Here is a 13,073-nt window from a genome sequence, read left to right on the forward strand (position 1 = left end):
CCATCAATTTCGCTCCATTAATCACTACATAATCCGGGATCCCCGGTCTATCATCGCATTGTCTAAAATCAATGGTTATTGATTGATTACCATCACGTGTGCTGCGAAACAAAATGTTAGGCGCACTATACAGGCAGATCACACCACTCCTCAGTATATCTGGTAGCGCAACACGATACAAATGAGCAACGTGCAGAGTGTAGTGTCACATCTAGAGAATAAAAATAGCATTTTTAATTTCAAGCATGAGGACCATAGGAAGGTAGCACACGAGAGGTCAGCTGGGAACAAGCTGTCCCTGAATCAGGTGGTACGTTCTTTCATGCTTTGGTACACGCTTCCAACAGAAGTGGAGAGAAGAGTGAATGACCGGGCCTTAATGGGGCTTTTTCACGGGGCGAGTTGACGCAAGATGTCACCAGAGTGAAGAGGTCGTGGTCCAGCACGAGTCTCGCACGATATAACGGGGGTAGATAAAGAGTTCCCACGGTACTCGGCATTTCTGTTATTTGTGCGAGTGACTTGTCCGTTTCCCGAGCTTTCGCGTTAAATCTTGAATGAACATCGTGAACTACACGTGACACAAATGATGTAACTTTTTTTTCACACACTATATATATCCTCCCTTGGTTGAATTGGCTCATTTGGAGACATATTTTACTGTGTATGTGGGAGACACAGATGGACTGAGCACAGTGCCTCGGTCTTACTGTATGTGGGAGAGGGGGAGAAAGAGACGTACACTCACAGAGGCAGAGTCTCTCAGCCTGTGTAAGAGGGAGGGAGAGAGAGAGAGAGAGGCACACACAAGGTGGATGTGAAATCTCACCTGCCTGTTTCAGTGACAGACACCCGCCGCCAGTAAATGAAGACACCCCCATCTGTCTCCCCCTCCTCTCCCTCGACTCCCCCACCTTTCCCTCCCAACTCCAGTCCCGTCCCGACCCCCTGGGAAACTGAATAGAGCAACAATATAGATATAGAAACTGAAACAATATAGAAACTGAATAGCGCAACATGGCAAAACATCTCTGACACGCTTTACCCCCTTTCTTTGAGATTTTCTGGGAGCCATCTCTGCAAGTGTTCCTGTTAAAAAGATTATCCAACAATGACAATTAGGTGGGACGTCCTCGAAGGACACATGTTCCCTTGTCGATATTGAGACCACGTTTTTTACTCACCTTCTGTCCCCTCTGTCCAGCTTCCGGGTTTACCGTTCGCAGGAGTTCCCACGCGCTATATCTCTAAAATCTGAAGTTAGGTAATGTCTAAAGGAACTGCAGACGCTGGTTAATGCTGGTTAATACGCACAGAAGGACACAAGATGTTGGGGTAACTCAGCAGGTAAGTCAGATCTGGGAAGAAAAACATAAAAAGCTGGAGTAAGTCAGCGGGTCAGGCAGCATCTCTGGAGAAAAAGAATAGGCGACGATTCGAATCGGAGCCCTTCTTCAGACAGCCTAATCGGAATTGAGTCTGAAGATGTGTCTCGTCCCGAAACATCAGCCTTTTTTCTCCAGAGATGCTGCTTGACTCGCTGAGTTACTACAGCTTTTTGTGTCTGTCTTCGGTTTAAACCAGCATGTGCAGTTCACTCATTACACGGGTCTCTGTACAACATTGATTGGTAGCTTTCCGGACCCCTGGACCAGAGGACTCCGACCTGTATCCCTCAAAGAAGTACATGTGAAAAATTTCTCACGGACCATAAAAATGCGTAACCTTTCAGTAAAGTCCCTTTTAAAGTCCCTTTTAAAGATTATAGTTATTTTCTTGAATCTCATTAACATAACTCATGAATAAGTTGATGTCCATATGCGGATGCAAATCTTTATTTTTATTTATTTTTTAAATTCAATCCCACAGAAGATAATTTTTACTCACCTTCTGTCCCCTCTGTCCAGCTTCCGGGTTCGCCGTTCGCAGGAGTTCCCACGGTACCCGCAAGAGTTATTACGGATATCGCACTGGCCACTACGTTCATATAATGTTGCAATACTCAACCACAAGTGTACAAGTCAATCTTGGAGAAATTCAAACTTTCTTGAATTTTCTCCCGAGTGACCAAGTTACACGATGACCTGCCGTTAGCGCTACAGTGGTCCACGGTGGTCCACGAATGCCGTACTGTTATCGCACGAGGTTCCCACGATGTTAAACTCCGGTTAACTCTTGCGTCAAGTCGCCCCGTGAAAAGGCCGCTTAAGGGAGAGAGGGGTTAGGGGTGGGAGTGGCCCTTGATTGTGACGATGGCATGCAATTAGGTTCCAATTGATAAATCTCTGATTAATAAAGTTGCCATTGAACATCTTGATTGATTGAAAGATGTTCTCTACAAATATGATGACGCGCAATCCATCAGAGACCCAGCTATCTCCAATTTCGTCAGGATGAATCACAAGCATATCACATTGATGGCTTTATAGAAACATAGAGTGTAGAAACAGGCCCTTCGGCTCAACTTCCCACACCGGCCAGCATGTCCCAGCTACACTGGTCCCATCTGCCTGCCTTTGGAGTCTGAAGAAGGGTTTCGGCCCGAAACGTCGCCTATTTCCTTCGCTCCATAGATGCTGCTGCACCCGCTGAGTTTCCCCAGCAATTTTGTGTGCCTGCCTTTGGACCCGTTCCTCTCATTATTTTTAACACCTCTATACAATCACCGCTCATCCTCGTGCGCTAAGGAATAGCGACCCAGCCAACTCAACCTCTCCCATAAGCTCAGGCCCCCTAGCCTGGCAGCATCCGCGTAAATCTTCACTCATTGCCTGCCAGAGTCTAGGGGTCGGTGCTGTGGCCGCTGCTCTTCACGTTGTATATCAATGATTTGGACGAGGGAATTGAATGCTTGGTGCGAAGTTTGGTGATGCTGCGAAGGTCGGTGGAGGGGGCAGATAGTGTAGAGAAAGCAGCGACTCTGCCGAAGGATTTGAGCATGTTTGGAAAGTCGGCAAATACATGGCAGATGGAATATGGCGCAGCAAAATGCGGAGACCGGCATTTTGATAGTGGGAATCAATCGAAGATTATTTTCTAAATGAGGAGAGAATTCTGAAATCTGAGGTGCAAAGGGACTCGGGAATGCAGATACAGGATTCCTAACATATATTTTGCAATTCAAATTGATAGTAAGGCTGTAAAATGCAATGCAAGCAATGATTTGGGGAAGACAAGAAATGTCCCATGGCCATTTCCTCCTCATCCAATCCATAACTTCCCTTCCTTGCGCGTAAATGATCCTCCCCGTATAATCCATATATAGTTGAAACCCATGGGATTTTTCATATTCCCAGTGGCCAAGGACATTTAACCTTCCCGATTCCCTACCTAAGTGTCTTGTTCTTTTTTTGTAAATTCCATCGGGTCCCTGTCCCATCTCAACTTCCTAAAACTTACTTGTATTTCCTTTAATGTAGGAATGAACTACAGATGCTGGTGTACCGTCGAAGATAGACACAAAATGCTGGAATAGCAGCGGTCAGGAAGCATCTCTGGAGAAAAGGAATAGGTGACGTTTGCGGTCGAGACCCAAATTCAGACTCATCAGTTTCCTTCAAGTGTATATTGTTTTTCAGAGATGCAGCGCGAAAAGAGTCCAGTCGGCTGGCCGAGCGTGCGGCGACCAGCAATTCCCCTACCTCAAAGTTATCCTACACACTAGGGATAATTTACAGACGCCAAATTAACCTGCCAACCTGTAAGACTTTGGAGTGTGTGTGGAAACCGGACCACGCTGGGAAAACCGCCGCGGTGACAGGGAGAACATAAAAACTCCGTGCAGATAAGCACCAGTAGTAGAATCGAACCCGTGTCTCTGGCGCTGTAAAGCACCAGCTGTAACGGGAATGCTGATACAGGATTCAGAAAAATGTAATTTGCAAGTCGAATGGATAGTAAGGCAGGAAATTGCAATTCAAGCATTTATTTGGGTAGGACAAGAATATTTTTTTAAAAACGGATGTAATATTGAGGGTTGAAAAGGCACTGGTGAGCGCATTTGGGGTATTGTGACCAATTTGGGACCCCATATCTAAGGACTGATGTGTTGGCGTTGGAAAGGGTATGGAGGATGATTATGAGAATGATCACAGCACCGATTTGGGTTCACGTATGATAAACGTTTGACGACACTGTGCCTGTACTCGCTGGAGTGCAGAAGGAAGAGGCGAGAACCTGACTGAAACAAATGGGTTGCAGAGGCTATCGCGAGTAAGCTGGAGTCATGGAGTGATACAGTGTGGAAACAGGCCCTTCGGCCCAACTTGCACTCACCGGCCAACATGTCCCAGTTACCCCAGTCCCACCTGGGTGCACTTGGTCCATATCACTCCAGACCTGACATAGCCATGTAGCTATGTAACTGTTTCTTGAACGTTGGGACAGTACCAGCATCAACTAGCTCCTCGGGCAGCTTGTACCGTACACCCACCAGCCTTTGTGTGAAAACGTTAGCCTTCAGATTGCTTTTGAATATTTCCCCTTCACCTTGTACTTATGCCCTCTGGTCCTCGATTCCCCTACTTTGGGCAAGAGACGGTAAGAAATGTGGGAGAACTGTTAAGGACCCATTATCTGTTATTTGCACTTGATCAGTTCATTTATTCATGTGTGTGTATATTTATATAATGGTATATGGACACACTGATCTGTTTTGTAGTAAATGCCTACTATGTTCTGTGTGCTGAAGCAAAGCAAGAATTTCATTGTCCTATCAGGGACACATGACAATCAACTCTCTTGAACTTGAACTTGAAGGGGGAGGGGAGCGAGGGAGAGGGAAAGCAAGAGTTATTTGAAGTTAGAGAAGTCAATGTTCATAGCGCATGGGGCGTGAACTACCGAAGCAAAGTATGAGGTGCTGTTCCTCCAATTCGCGTTGTGCCTCACTCTGACAATGGAGGAGGGCCAGGACAGAAAGGTCAGATTGGGAATGTGAGGGGGTGTTAAAGTGCTGAGCAATCGGGAGATCAGGTAGGTTTCGGCAGACTGAAATGGGAGATCGACTGTCGGAACCTATAGGCCGGGTTGGGTCCGGACTGGGAATTCTGGTATCAGAGCTGGAATCCGCGAAGTAAAACAAGAGGCGCACGTAAAACCCGAGAAAGTAAAGGGGGCAGTGGTAACGTGATTTGATAGTTTATTGTGGAACGCCGAGGTTGAAGAGAGACTTGATGGAGGTATAAACATTATGAGAGTTATGCCCCTGTCCCACTAAGGAAACCAGAATGAAACCTCTGGAGACTTTGCGCCCCACCCAAGGTTTCCGTGCGGTTCCCGGAGGTTTTTGTCAGTCTCCCTACCTGCTTCCACTACCTGCAACCTCCGGCAACCACCTGCTTCCACTATCTGCAACCTCCGGGAACCGCACGGAAACCTTGGGTGGGGCGCAAAGCCTCCAGAGGTTTCCGTTCAGGTTTCCTAAGTGGGACAGGGGCGTAATAAGAGATAGGGTAGAGAGACACAGCAGGTTTCCCATAGTGGAAATGTGTAACCCCACAGGGGTAGCTATGAAATAAACGGAGGACATTTTAACGAAGACGTGCGGGTCACCGTTCAGGAAGGTTCTCGTCTGTTCTGGGTATGGTAGATATCACAATACACTGTGGAACTGCGGGTTGGATCGAGCTTATGTTGCGTGGATTGGTGTAGAATCCACACCTACCTTGAACCCGGTCGGACACCAGTCCACGAACTGGATGGAGCGCTTGGTCTTGATGGTGGCGATGGAGGCGTTGACGTCCTTGGGCACCACGTCCCCGCGGTACATCATGCAGCACGCCATGTATTTGCCCTGGCGGGGGTCGCACTTGAGCATCTGGTTGGCCGGCTCGAAACAGGCGTTGGTGATCTCCGACACGGACAGTTGCTCGTGGTAAGCCTTCTCGGCCGAGATCAGGGGCGCGTATGTCACCAGCGGGAAGTGAATGCGCGGGTAGGGGACCAGGTTGGTCTGGAGCTCGAGCAGATCCACATTGAGGGCGCCGTCGAAGCGCAGCGAGGCGGTGATGGACGACACTACCTGCCCCAGCAGGCGGTTGAGGTTGGTGTAGGTGGGGCGCTCGATGTCCAGGTTCCGCCGGCAGATGTCGTAAATAGCCTCGTTGTCCAGCATGAAGGAGCAGTCGGAGTGCTCCAGGGTGCAGTGGGTGACCAGCACCGCGTTGTAGGGCTCGACCACGGCGGTGGAGATCTGCGGCGCCGGGTAGACGGAAAACTCCAGCTTGGATTTCTTGCCGTAGTCGACGGACAGTCTCTCCATGAGGAGGGAGGTGAAGCCCGAGCCGGTGCCGCCACCGAAACTATGGAAGATGAGGAACCCCTGCAGACCGGTGCACTGGTCGGCCTGTGGGCAGATAAAACGGTGAGCAGTGAGAAGGAGAAAGGTGGGGTGAGTTTGAGTTTTGCAAGATTAAACTGACCCTCTGGAGAGGTGTCTAACCTCTGTGGTCGCACCCTAACAACTGTAATTTGTGTGTAACATCTGGAGTTGGAAAGTTGCTAGAGAGTATTCTGAGGGATAGGTCATTCACAAAGTGCGGAATCCAACTGGCGAACCAGGAGCGCCAGAACGTTGAACACCGGGCGCTGGTTCAGACTTGGATTCGCATCCACAACCTACCAGCTTCCGGATGCGATCCAGGACCAGGTCGACGATCTCCTTGCCGATGGAGCAGTGGCCTCGGGCGTAGTTGTTGGCCGCGTCCTCCTTGCCGGTGATGAGCTGCTCGGGGTGGAAGAGTTGCCGGTATGTACCGGTCCGCACTTCATCTACAGTGGAGCAAACAGAAAACGGAGAATGAACCAGTTCATTAAGAAACTGGTTCATTAAGAATCACATGTCCCTCGGAAAACGCCGCGGGGAAGGTTTCAGACAAGGCTCAACATGTCAGGACTCTCCCCGGTTTAATCTTACCGATCACCGTGGGCTCCAGGTCAATGAACACGGCCCGGGGGACGTGCTAACCCGCCCCCGTCTCGCTGAAGAAGGTGTTGAATGAATCGTCGCCGCCCCCGATGGTCTTGTCGCTGGGCATCTGTCCATCCGGCTGGATCCCGTGCTCCAGGCAATAGAGCTCCCAGCAGGCGTTGCCGACCTGAACTCCGGCCTGGCCGATGTGGATGGAGATACATTCACGCTGGAGAGAGAGAGAGAAAGAGCGAGTGGGTCGGTGGAGGAAACGGGAAGAGATGATTGTGTTATTCCCACGAATATCGGTTCCGAGTGGTAACATTTCCCCCACGCCACACCACGGTGTGCGACCGGATCGACGCGTTTACCCAGCGTGGTCACCGCGGAATCACTCTCCACCCATGGGCCTTCTTTCCCGGTTCTCTGGAGTTATCCCGGCTCTCCCCATCACCAGTTTCACACGACGCCCCGCCGCCCAGCCCCGGGATCACCCACCATGATGTCCTTTCCAGTCTCTTAGCTCCAGACAATGTGTCGCATTCGCCGAACACGTCCCTTTTATACCCCGCCCCAATAGAACGTTCATACACCCGGGCCGCGCTGTGATTGGCCGCCAGCGACCCGTGGAACGCGGACACAAAGGCAAAGAGAACGCCGATTGGTTCTCAGCGTGAGTGACGCAACAGAGGCGACCTGTTCTTCGAACGGCGCAAAGAACCGTCGGCATCTTGGCGTCACAACCGAGGATCATTGGACGTTTCAATAGTAGCGTCAACCCCCTGTCCCACTTAGGAAACCCGAACGGAAACCTCTGGAGACTTGGCGCCCCACCCAAGGTTTCCGTGCGGTTCCCGGAGGTTTTGGCCAGTCTCCCTACTAGAATTTAGAAGATTGAGGGGGGATCTTAGAGAAACTTATAGAACTTATAGAAAGACATTCTTGCCCTAGAGGGAGTACAGAGAAGGTTCACCAGACTGATTCCTGGGATGCCAGGTCTTTCAGGTGAAGAAAGACTGGATAGACTCGGCTTGTACTCGCTAGAATTTAGAAGATTGAGTGGGGATCTTATAGAAACTTACAAAATTCTTAAGGGGTTGGACAGGCTAGATGCAGGAAGATTGTTCCCGATGTTGGGGAAGTCCAGAACAAGGGGTCACAGTTTAAGGATAAGGGGGAAATCTTTTAGGACCGAGATGAGAAAAACATTTTTCACGCAGAGAGTGGTGAATCCCTGGAATTCTCTGCCACAGAAGGTAGTTGAGGCCAGTTGATTGGCTATATTTAAGAGGGAGCTAGATGTGGCCCTTGTGGCTAAAGGGATCAGGGGGTATGGAGAGAAGGCAGGTACAGGATACTGAGTTGGATGATCAGCCATGATCATATTGAATGGCGGTGCAGGCTCGAAAGGCCGAATGGTCTACTCCTGAACCTATTGTCTATGAACCTATTGTCTATGTTTCTATGTTACCTGCTTCCACTACCTGCAACCTCCGGCAACCACCTGCAACCTCCGGGAACAGCACAAAAACCTTGGGTGGGGCGCAAAGTCTCCAGAGGTTTCCGTTCAGGTTTCCTTCGTGGGACAGGGGCATAACCCTCTCCTTGACCCCCCCCCCCCCCTCACTCCCACTGTTACCTCAATTTCTCACTCCTCTCTAGTCCTCCATGCACTCACCCCCTTCCATCAGTTCCTCCCCTCACTCCTCCCTCCTCCTGTTCCTTCACTCTCCTCGTCCCTCCCTCCCTCCCTCCGTGCCTGCACCCCAAGCCTGGTCACTCCCTCTTCCTCTACCCCACTGTGTTCCCTCATCCCCCTGCTCTTCTCCAGCCCAGCTCCTGTTGAGTAGGTCACACGTACTCAGGGACTGGTACAACAGTATTTACTGAGTAACACATACAATACTCAGCAGCATATCAATTCTACCGTGCTGCATCACCAACTAACAGCACATGTCGGCTTGTGATAATATGAATGGTGCAGTAATAGGCGGAGCTTATATTAATAATTCATTACATTGGTTAGTATGTAATGTAACCAATCTACATCTTTCCTTGTAAGAATAATAAGAATAAAAAGTGAAACACGACTACAATAAAGTGATATAGTAAGTAAGTAAGTAAGTGTTATTTATATAGCACGTTTAAATCAACTCGCTTTATAACCAAAGTGCTTTACATAGCAATGTTACAACATTTCGAGATTTTAAATATCAAGTCTGCAATTTATCCCATTAGATAAAGCGTTTAAATTATGTTTAATTTGACACCTAATTCACTTTCATATCTTCAGTATTGAAACAGTTATGGCCATTTTCATACTCGGAAATTAGCAACTTGTCCCCTATTGCTTTTCCATTGACTGTGATCAAGGACAGTCAAAAGCCCATAACTTTCTTAAAAATCTGAAGAATTTTCAGTTATTATAGATTGAAGCATTCTGAAACAAATATTAAACAATCTTACTTGGATGACCTGAAATTAAAGCATACAATTAGTTAGTTACCCAATTGTAGCTGATTACAAAATTCAATTACTCGATCTAAACATCTATCCATTTCTTAAGAAAAGATTAACATTTTTAAATAGCCTAAGTGTCCAAATAACATTCACACAATAATTCACAATATAACATGATTTTAAAATCTCATTGTCATGGATTTATATCCCAAATGGAAGGAATTTAGTGTTTAATTCCCGTAAATTAATGGCCATTTAAATAAAAGATTATAGAGGAGCTCCTCTATAATCTTTGATTTAAATCATCTTGCGAGTGGGTTTTTGAGGAAAGCGATCGATTGGAACGTTGCGCCTGCAGTGAATTTAAAGCCCATATCGGCAGAAAAATGCTGCCTGTTCGTATGGGTCCTAAATCACCGTTTCGCGACGTAAAATGTGGATTAAAGGCATCTTAAGAAGTATATATATTAAATAAACGGCTTTCCTTTACCTGTCCCATACGTGATATCCGTCCCCGTTGTCGGCGTTGACGGCTTTTGAAGCTGATTTTTAAATTACTCCAGTGCTGAAATTGTCAGGCGATTTAAAATAAAAATATTCACAGAATGGCGTCGGAACAATTCTTCAGCAAAAGCTTGCACTCCGAGAAAATATATCCAGGTCAGGTAGGAGATAAACCGCATTTTTACCCCGCCCCCCTCAAAGGCGCCAGTCGCGCACACGGCCAGTGGCAGAACTGCAGCGCCGCTGAAGGTACGTTTTGTAACATACCTACTTCACATAAAATAAATAATGAACGAAATAAAAGTTTCCGTACATCCATAGAAAAATTAAAAATCAGAAAAATGACACAACACATTAGAGAATTCAACAAGAACGTCCCCCCAGAACAGAATCAATTGTTTCCACTGTGGGGAAAGGCAACAAAAAGTTAAGTCCTCTTCCTCTGTGAAACAACCGAGGTCGGGACCTATTTGTGGCCTCCGCAGCCAGTCCGATGTTTTCAGGCTCTCTTTGCCGGAAAGCTGGGACTCCGGCGTTGGGCAAATACTCAGCGGCTTGGAAATGTCTGAAGCGGTTGGTCCCTCCCCGGAGGCTGCGGCATCCGTAGTCCTCAGGCCGCGTTGGCTGGAGCTCCGACTCTGGCGATCCAGGATCCCAGGCTCCGCGGTGTTCCAAATCCAGCGCCGCCCGCGGCTGGACGTTCCGCAGCCACAGCTCGTCGTTGTTGGAGTCGGCGGTCACCGCACTCCGGAGCTTACCGAACGGCGACCCGGTAAGGTATCGCCCGCTCTGTGTTGGTATCCCAGCGCTGTGCCGCCGCCGAAGCTGCAGTCCCGGCCGGTCCCGACAGGAAACGCCGCTCCAGTTCCGAAGGTAGGCCGCGAGGAAGGGGCGAAGAAGCTGCTCGGATAGAAGCCGCCTCTCCGACCAGGTATGGACTAGGAAATAAAGTTTCCCCCTTCCCATTCCCCACCCACCACATAAAAGACCTCCAACTAACATGTGTTTTTTGTCAGGACTAATATATGACAGGATATATATGTATAAGCCCGTTACTAGGTGCTGACTGATTAATAATGTGACCGAAAATGCTAATAGCGCATACAAGGGAATTCAGGTGGTTCAAACAACGTCTTTGTATTTAAGGGTCGGCCTACAAACCCGTCCCGTGCGCGTACGGTACAGAGCCGCATCTCCTCCCTTCACTGGTGAGAATGTCGGAGTCCCGTGCGGCGGGAGCATTGGGGACCTGGGGGACAAACACAGCGAGGCAGGCGAGCGGGGCACCGAGTGTGGTGGTGAGGGAGCTGGAGACACAACCAGGGGTAGGTCTGCAGCTGCAGCTCGTGAGGGAAGAGAAAGTCCGTCAGTAGATGGGTAGATCGGTGGCGTAGCATCAGGATACGAGACCTCGCCATTGGGCCTGATTCCGCCAACGCTAAATGCCAGCAAACTGCGCAGGCCACTGCCATTGGGAAGTAAAATGGCGATGTGAAAATGACAGAACAAAGCAGATGCTCAAGAAATGCAATAACATTGACGATGTTAAAGGAAACAGGCCACTGTTCGCTGTGGGTGAGGTGAAATTGAGTTACAGCCAATGAGACTCGACAAGATGACTGATTCTGGTATGACTTGGGTGGGGCAGGGATGGAGAGAGATGGGATGTTAGGGTTACTTGAAGTTAGATAAATCAATATTCATGCTGCTATCAATAAAAGGGACGGTAGACAAAAATGCTGGAGAAACTGAGCAGGTGAGGCAGCATCTATGGAGTGAAGGAAATAGGCAACGTATGAAGAAGGGAGTCTGAAGAAGGGTTTCAGCCCGAAACGTTGTCCTTAGATGCTGCCTCACCCGCTGAGTTTCTCCAGCATTTTTGTCTACCTTCGATTTTCCAGTATCTGCAGTTCCTTCTTAAACATCAATAAAAGGGAGGTAGGTTGTTCCAGGGCCGGCCTTAGGAAGTGCGGGTCCCAATTGGGAACAATTTTGGTGAGCCCCAGGTTCCAAGCCAAGGTCTGTAGAATCATAGAAATATAAATAAAGTCTATTATTGAATTTATATCTCCATGGTAGAATGGAAAGTAATAAAAATGTGCGCTTAAAAAGTGCCTGCGAGTAAATGGACCAGACAGATCTAAGCTACATTTTAATATCAAATTGCACACATGTAAGCCTACAAGTAACAAACAAAATTGTAGATCACCTCTGAAAATTACATAGTTACGATACCACTTGTTTTACTGACTGCGAAATGGAAAAAAAATTTAATTAACTAGATCCTGGAAAAACAATAACCATTGGTGAAAAACCAGTCCAGGCATTAAATTTTGGGCTTCAGCCCCATCCTACCCTTTGGGCTCCTACCCCATCCTAACTTAGTTGTGTTTGTGTGTTAGTTGTGTATGTGTCAGTTGTCTGTGCGTGATGTGTGTGGTTGGGAATGAGAGAAGGGAGGGAGAGAAGCAACGATCCTATAGCGGAGATCTTTGGAGAGAAGGGAGGAAGGAGAGAAGGGAGGGGGGAAGTAGAGAAAGAAGGGAGGGAGGGAGGGAAGGAGAGGAAGAAGGGAGGGAGGGAGGGAAGGAGAGAAGGAAAAAGAGAGAGAGGAGGGAGAGAGGGAAGGAGAGACGGGAGGGGCGGAAGAAGGGAAGGGAGGGAGGGAAGGGAAGGACAGAAGGGAGGGAGGGAGAGGGCTGGTGGTGGGAGCGGATGCCGGGGTCCGGGCGGGCGGGTATGAGCTGAGGCCGAGGTTTGTAAACGTTGCTCCAAACCCCGGCCCGGCCCTCCCTGTATTTTTCACCGCGTCTCCCCGGGGAGAGAGAGGGGTGGAGCAGGAGCTGTGTGCGTGAAGCACGGCGACTGGAGGGGCTAGAGCGCTGCCCCTGGATCGTGAGAGAACGATCCACCTCCCCCTCTCACCCTCACCCCCTTCTCCATAGAGCCCTCACACCCCGTTCCCCGTCTACCTCTTTCTTTCCCCCTCCACTCACTCTCCACCTCACTCTCCTCCCCTCCACCCGGGGGGCGCGCGGCCCCATTAGGCGGGGGGTCCAATTGGGAGCAATTGGTCCAATTGGCTTAAGGCCGGCCCTGCGTTGTTGAATAGATAACTAAAACCAGAGAATTACATTTATCTTCTCAAAGTTTGAAAGTAGCCAAGTGTCCTGACCTGAAAAGTTGCCGATATTTTTTC

At 48.8% G+C, this 13,073-nt stretch overlaps 1 pseudogene; it reads right to left on the reverse strand.

The window, feature by feature from the left end:
* Nucleotides 1-5,629: 5,629 nt before the first annotated feature.
* On the reverse strand, nt 5,630-11,292 carry LOC116970405 (annotated as a pseudogene).
* Between the last annotated feature and the right edge of the window lie 1,781 nt (nt 11,293-13,073).

This window comes from Amblyraja radiata, unplaced genomic scaffold (genome assembly GCF_010909765.2).
Source record: "Amblyraja radiata isolate CabotCenter1 unplaced genomic scaffold, sAmbRad1.1.pri scaffold_855_ctg1, whole genome shotgun sequence".
NCBI classification, from domain to species: domain Eukaryota; kingdom Metazoa; phylum Chordata; class Chondrichthyes; order Rajiformes; family Rajidae; genus Amblyraja; species Amblyraja radiata.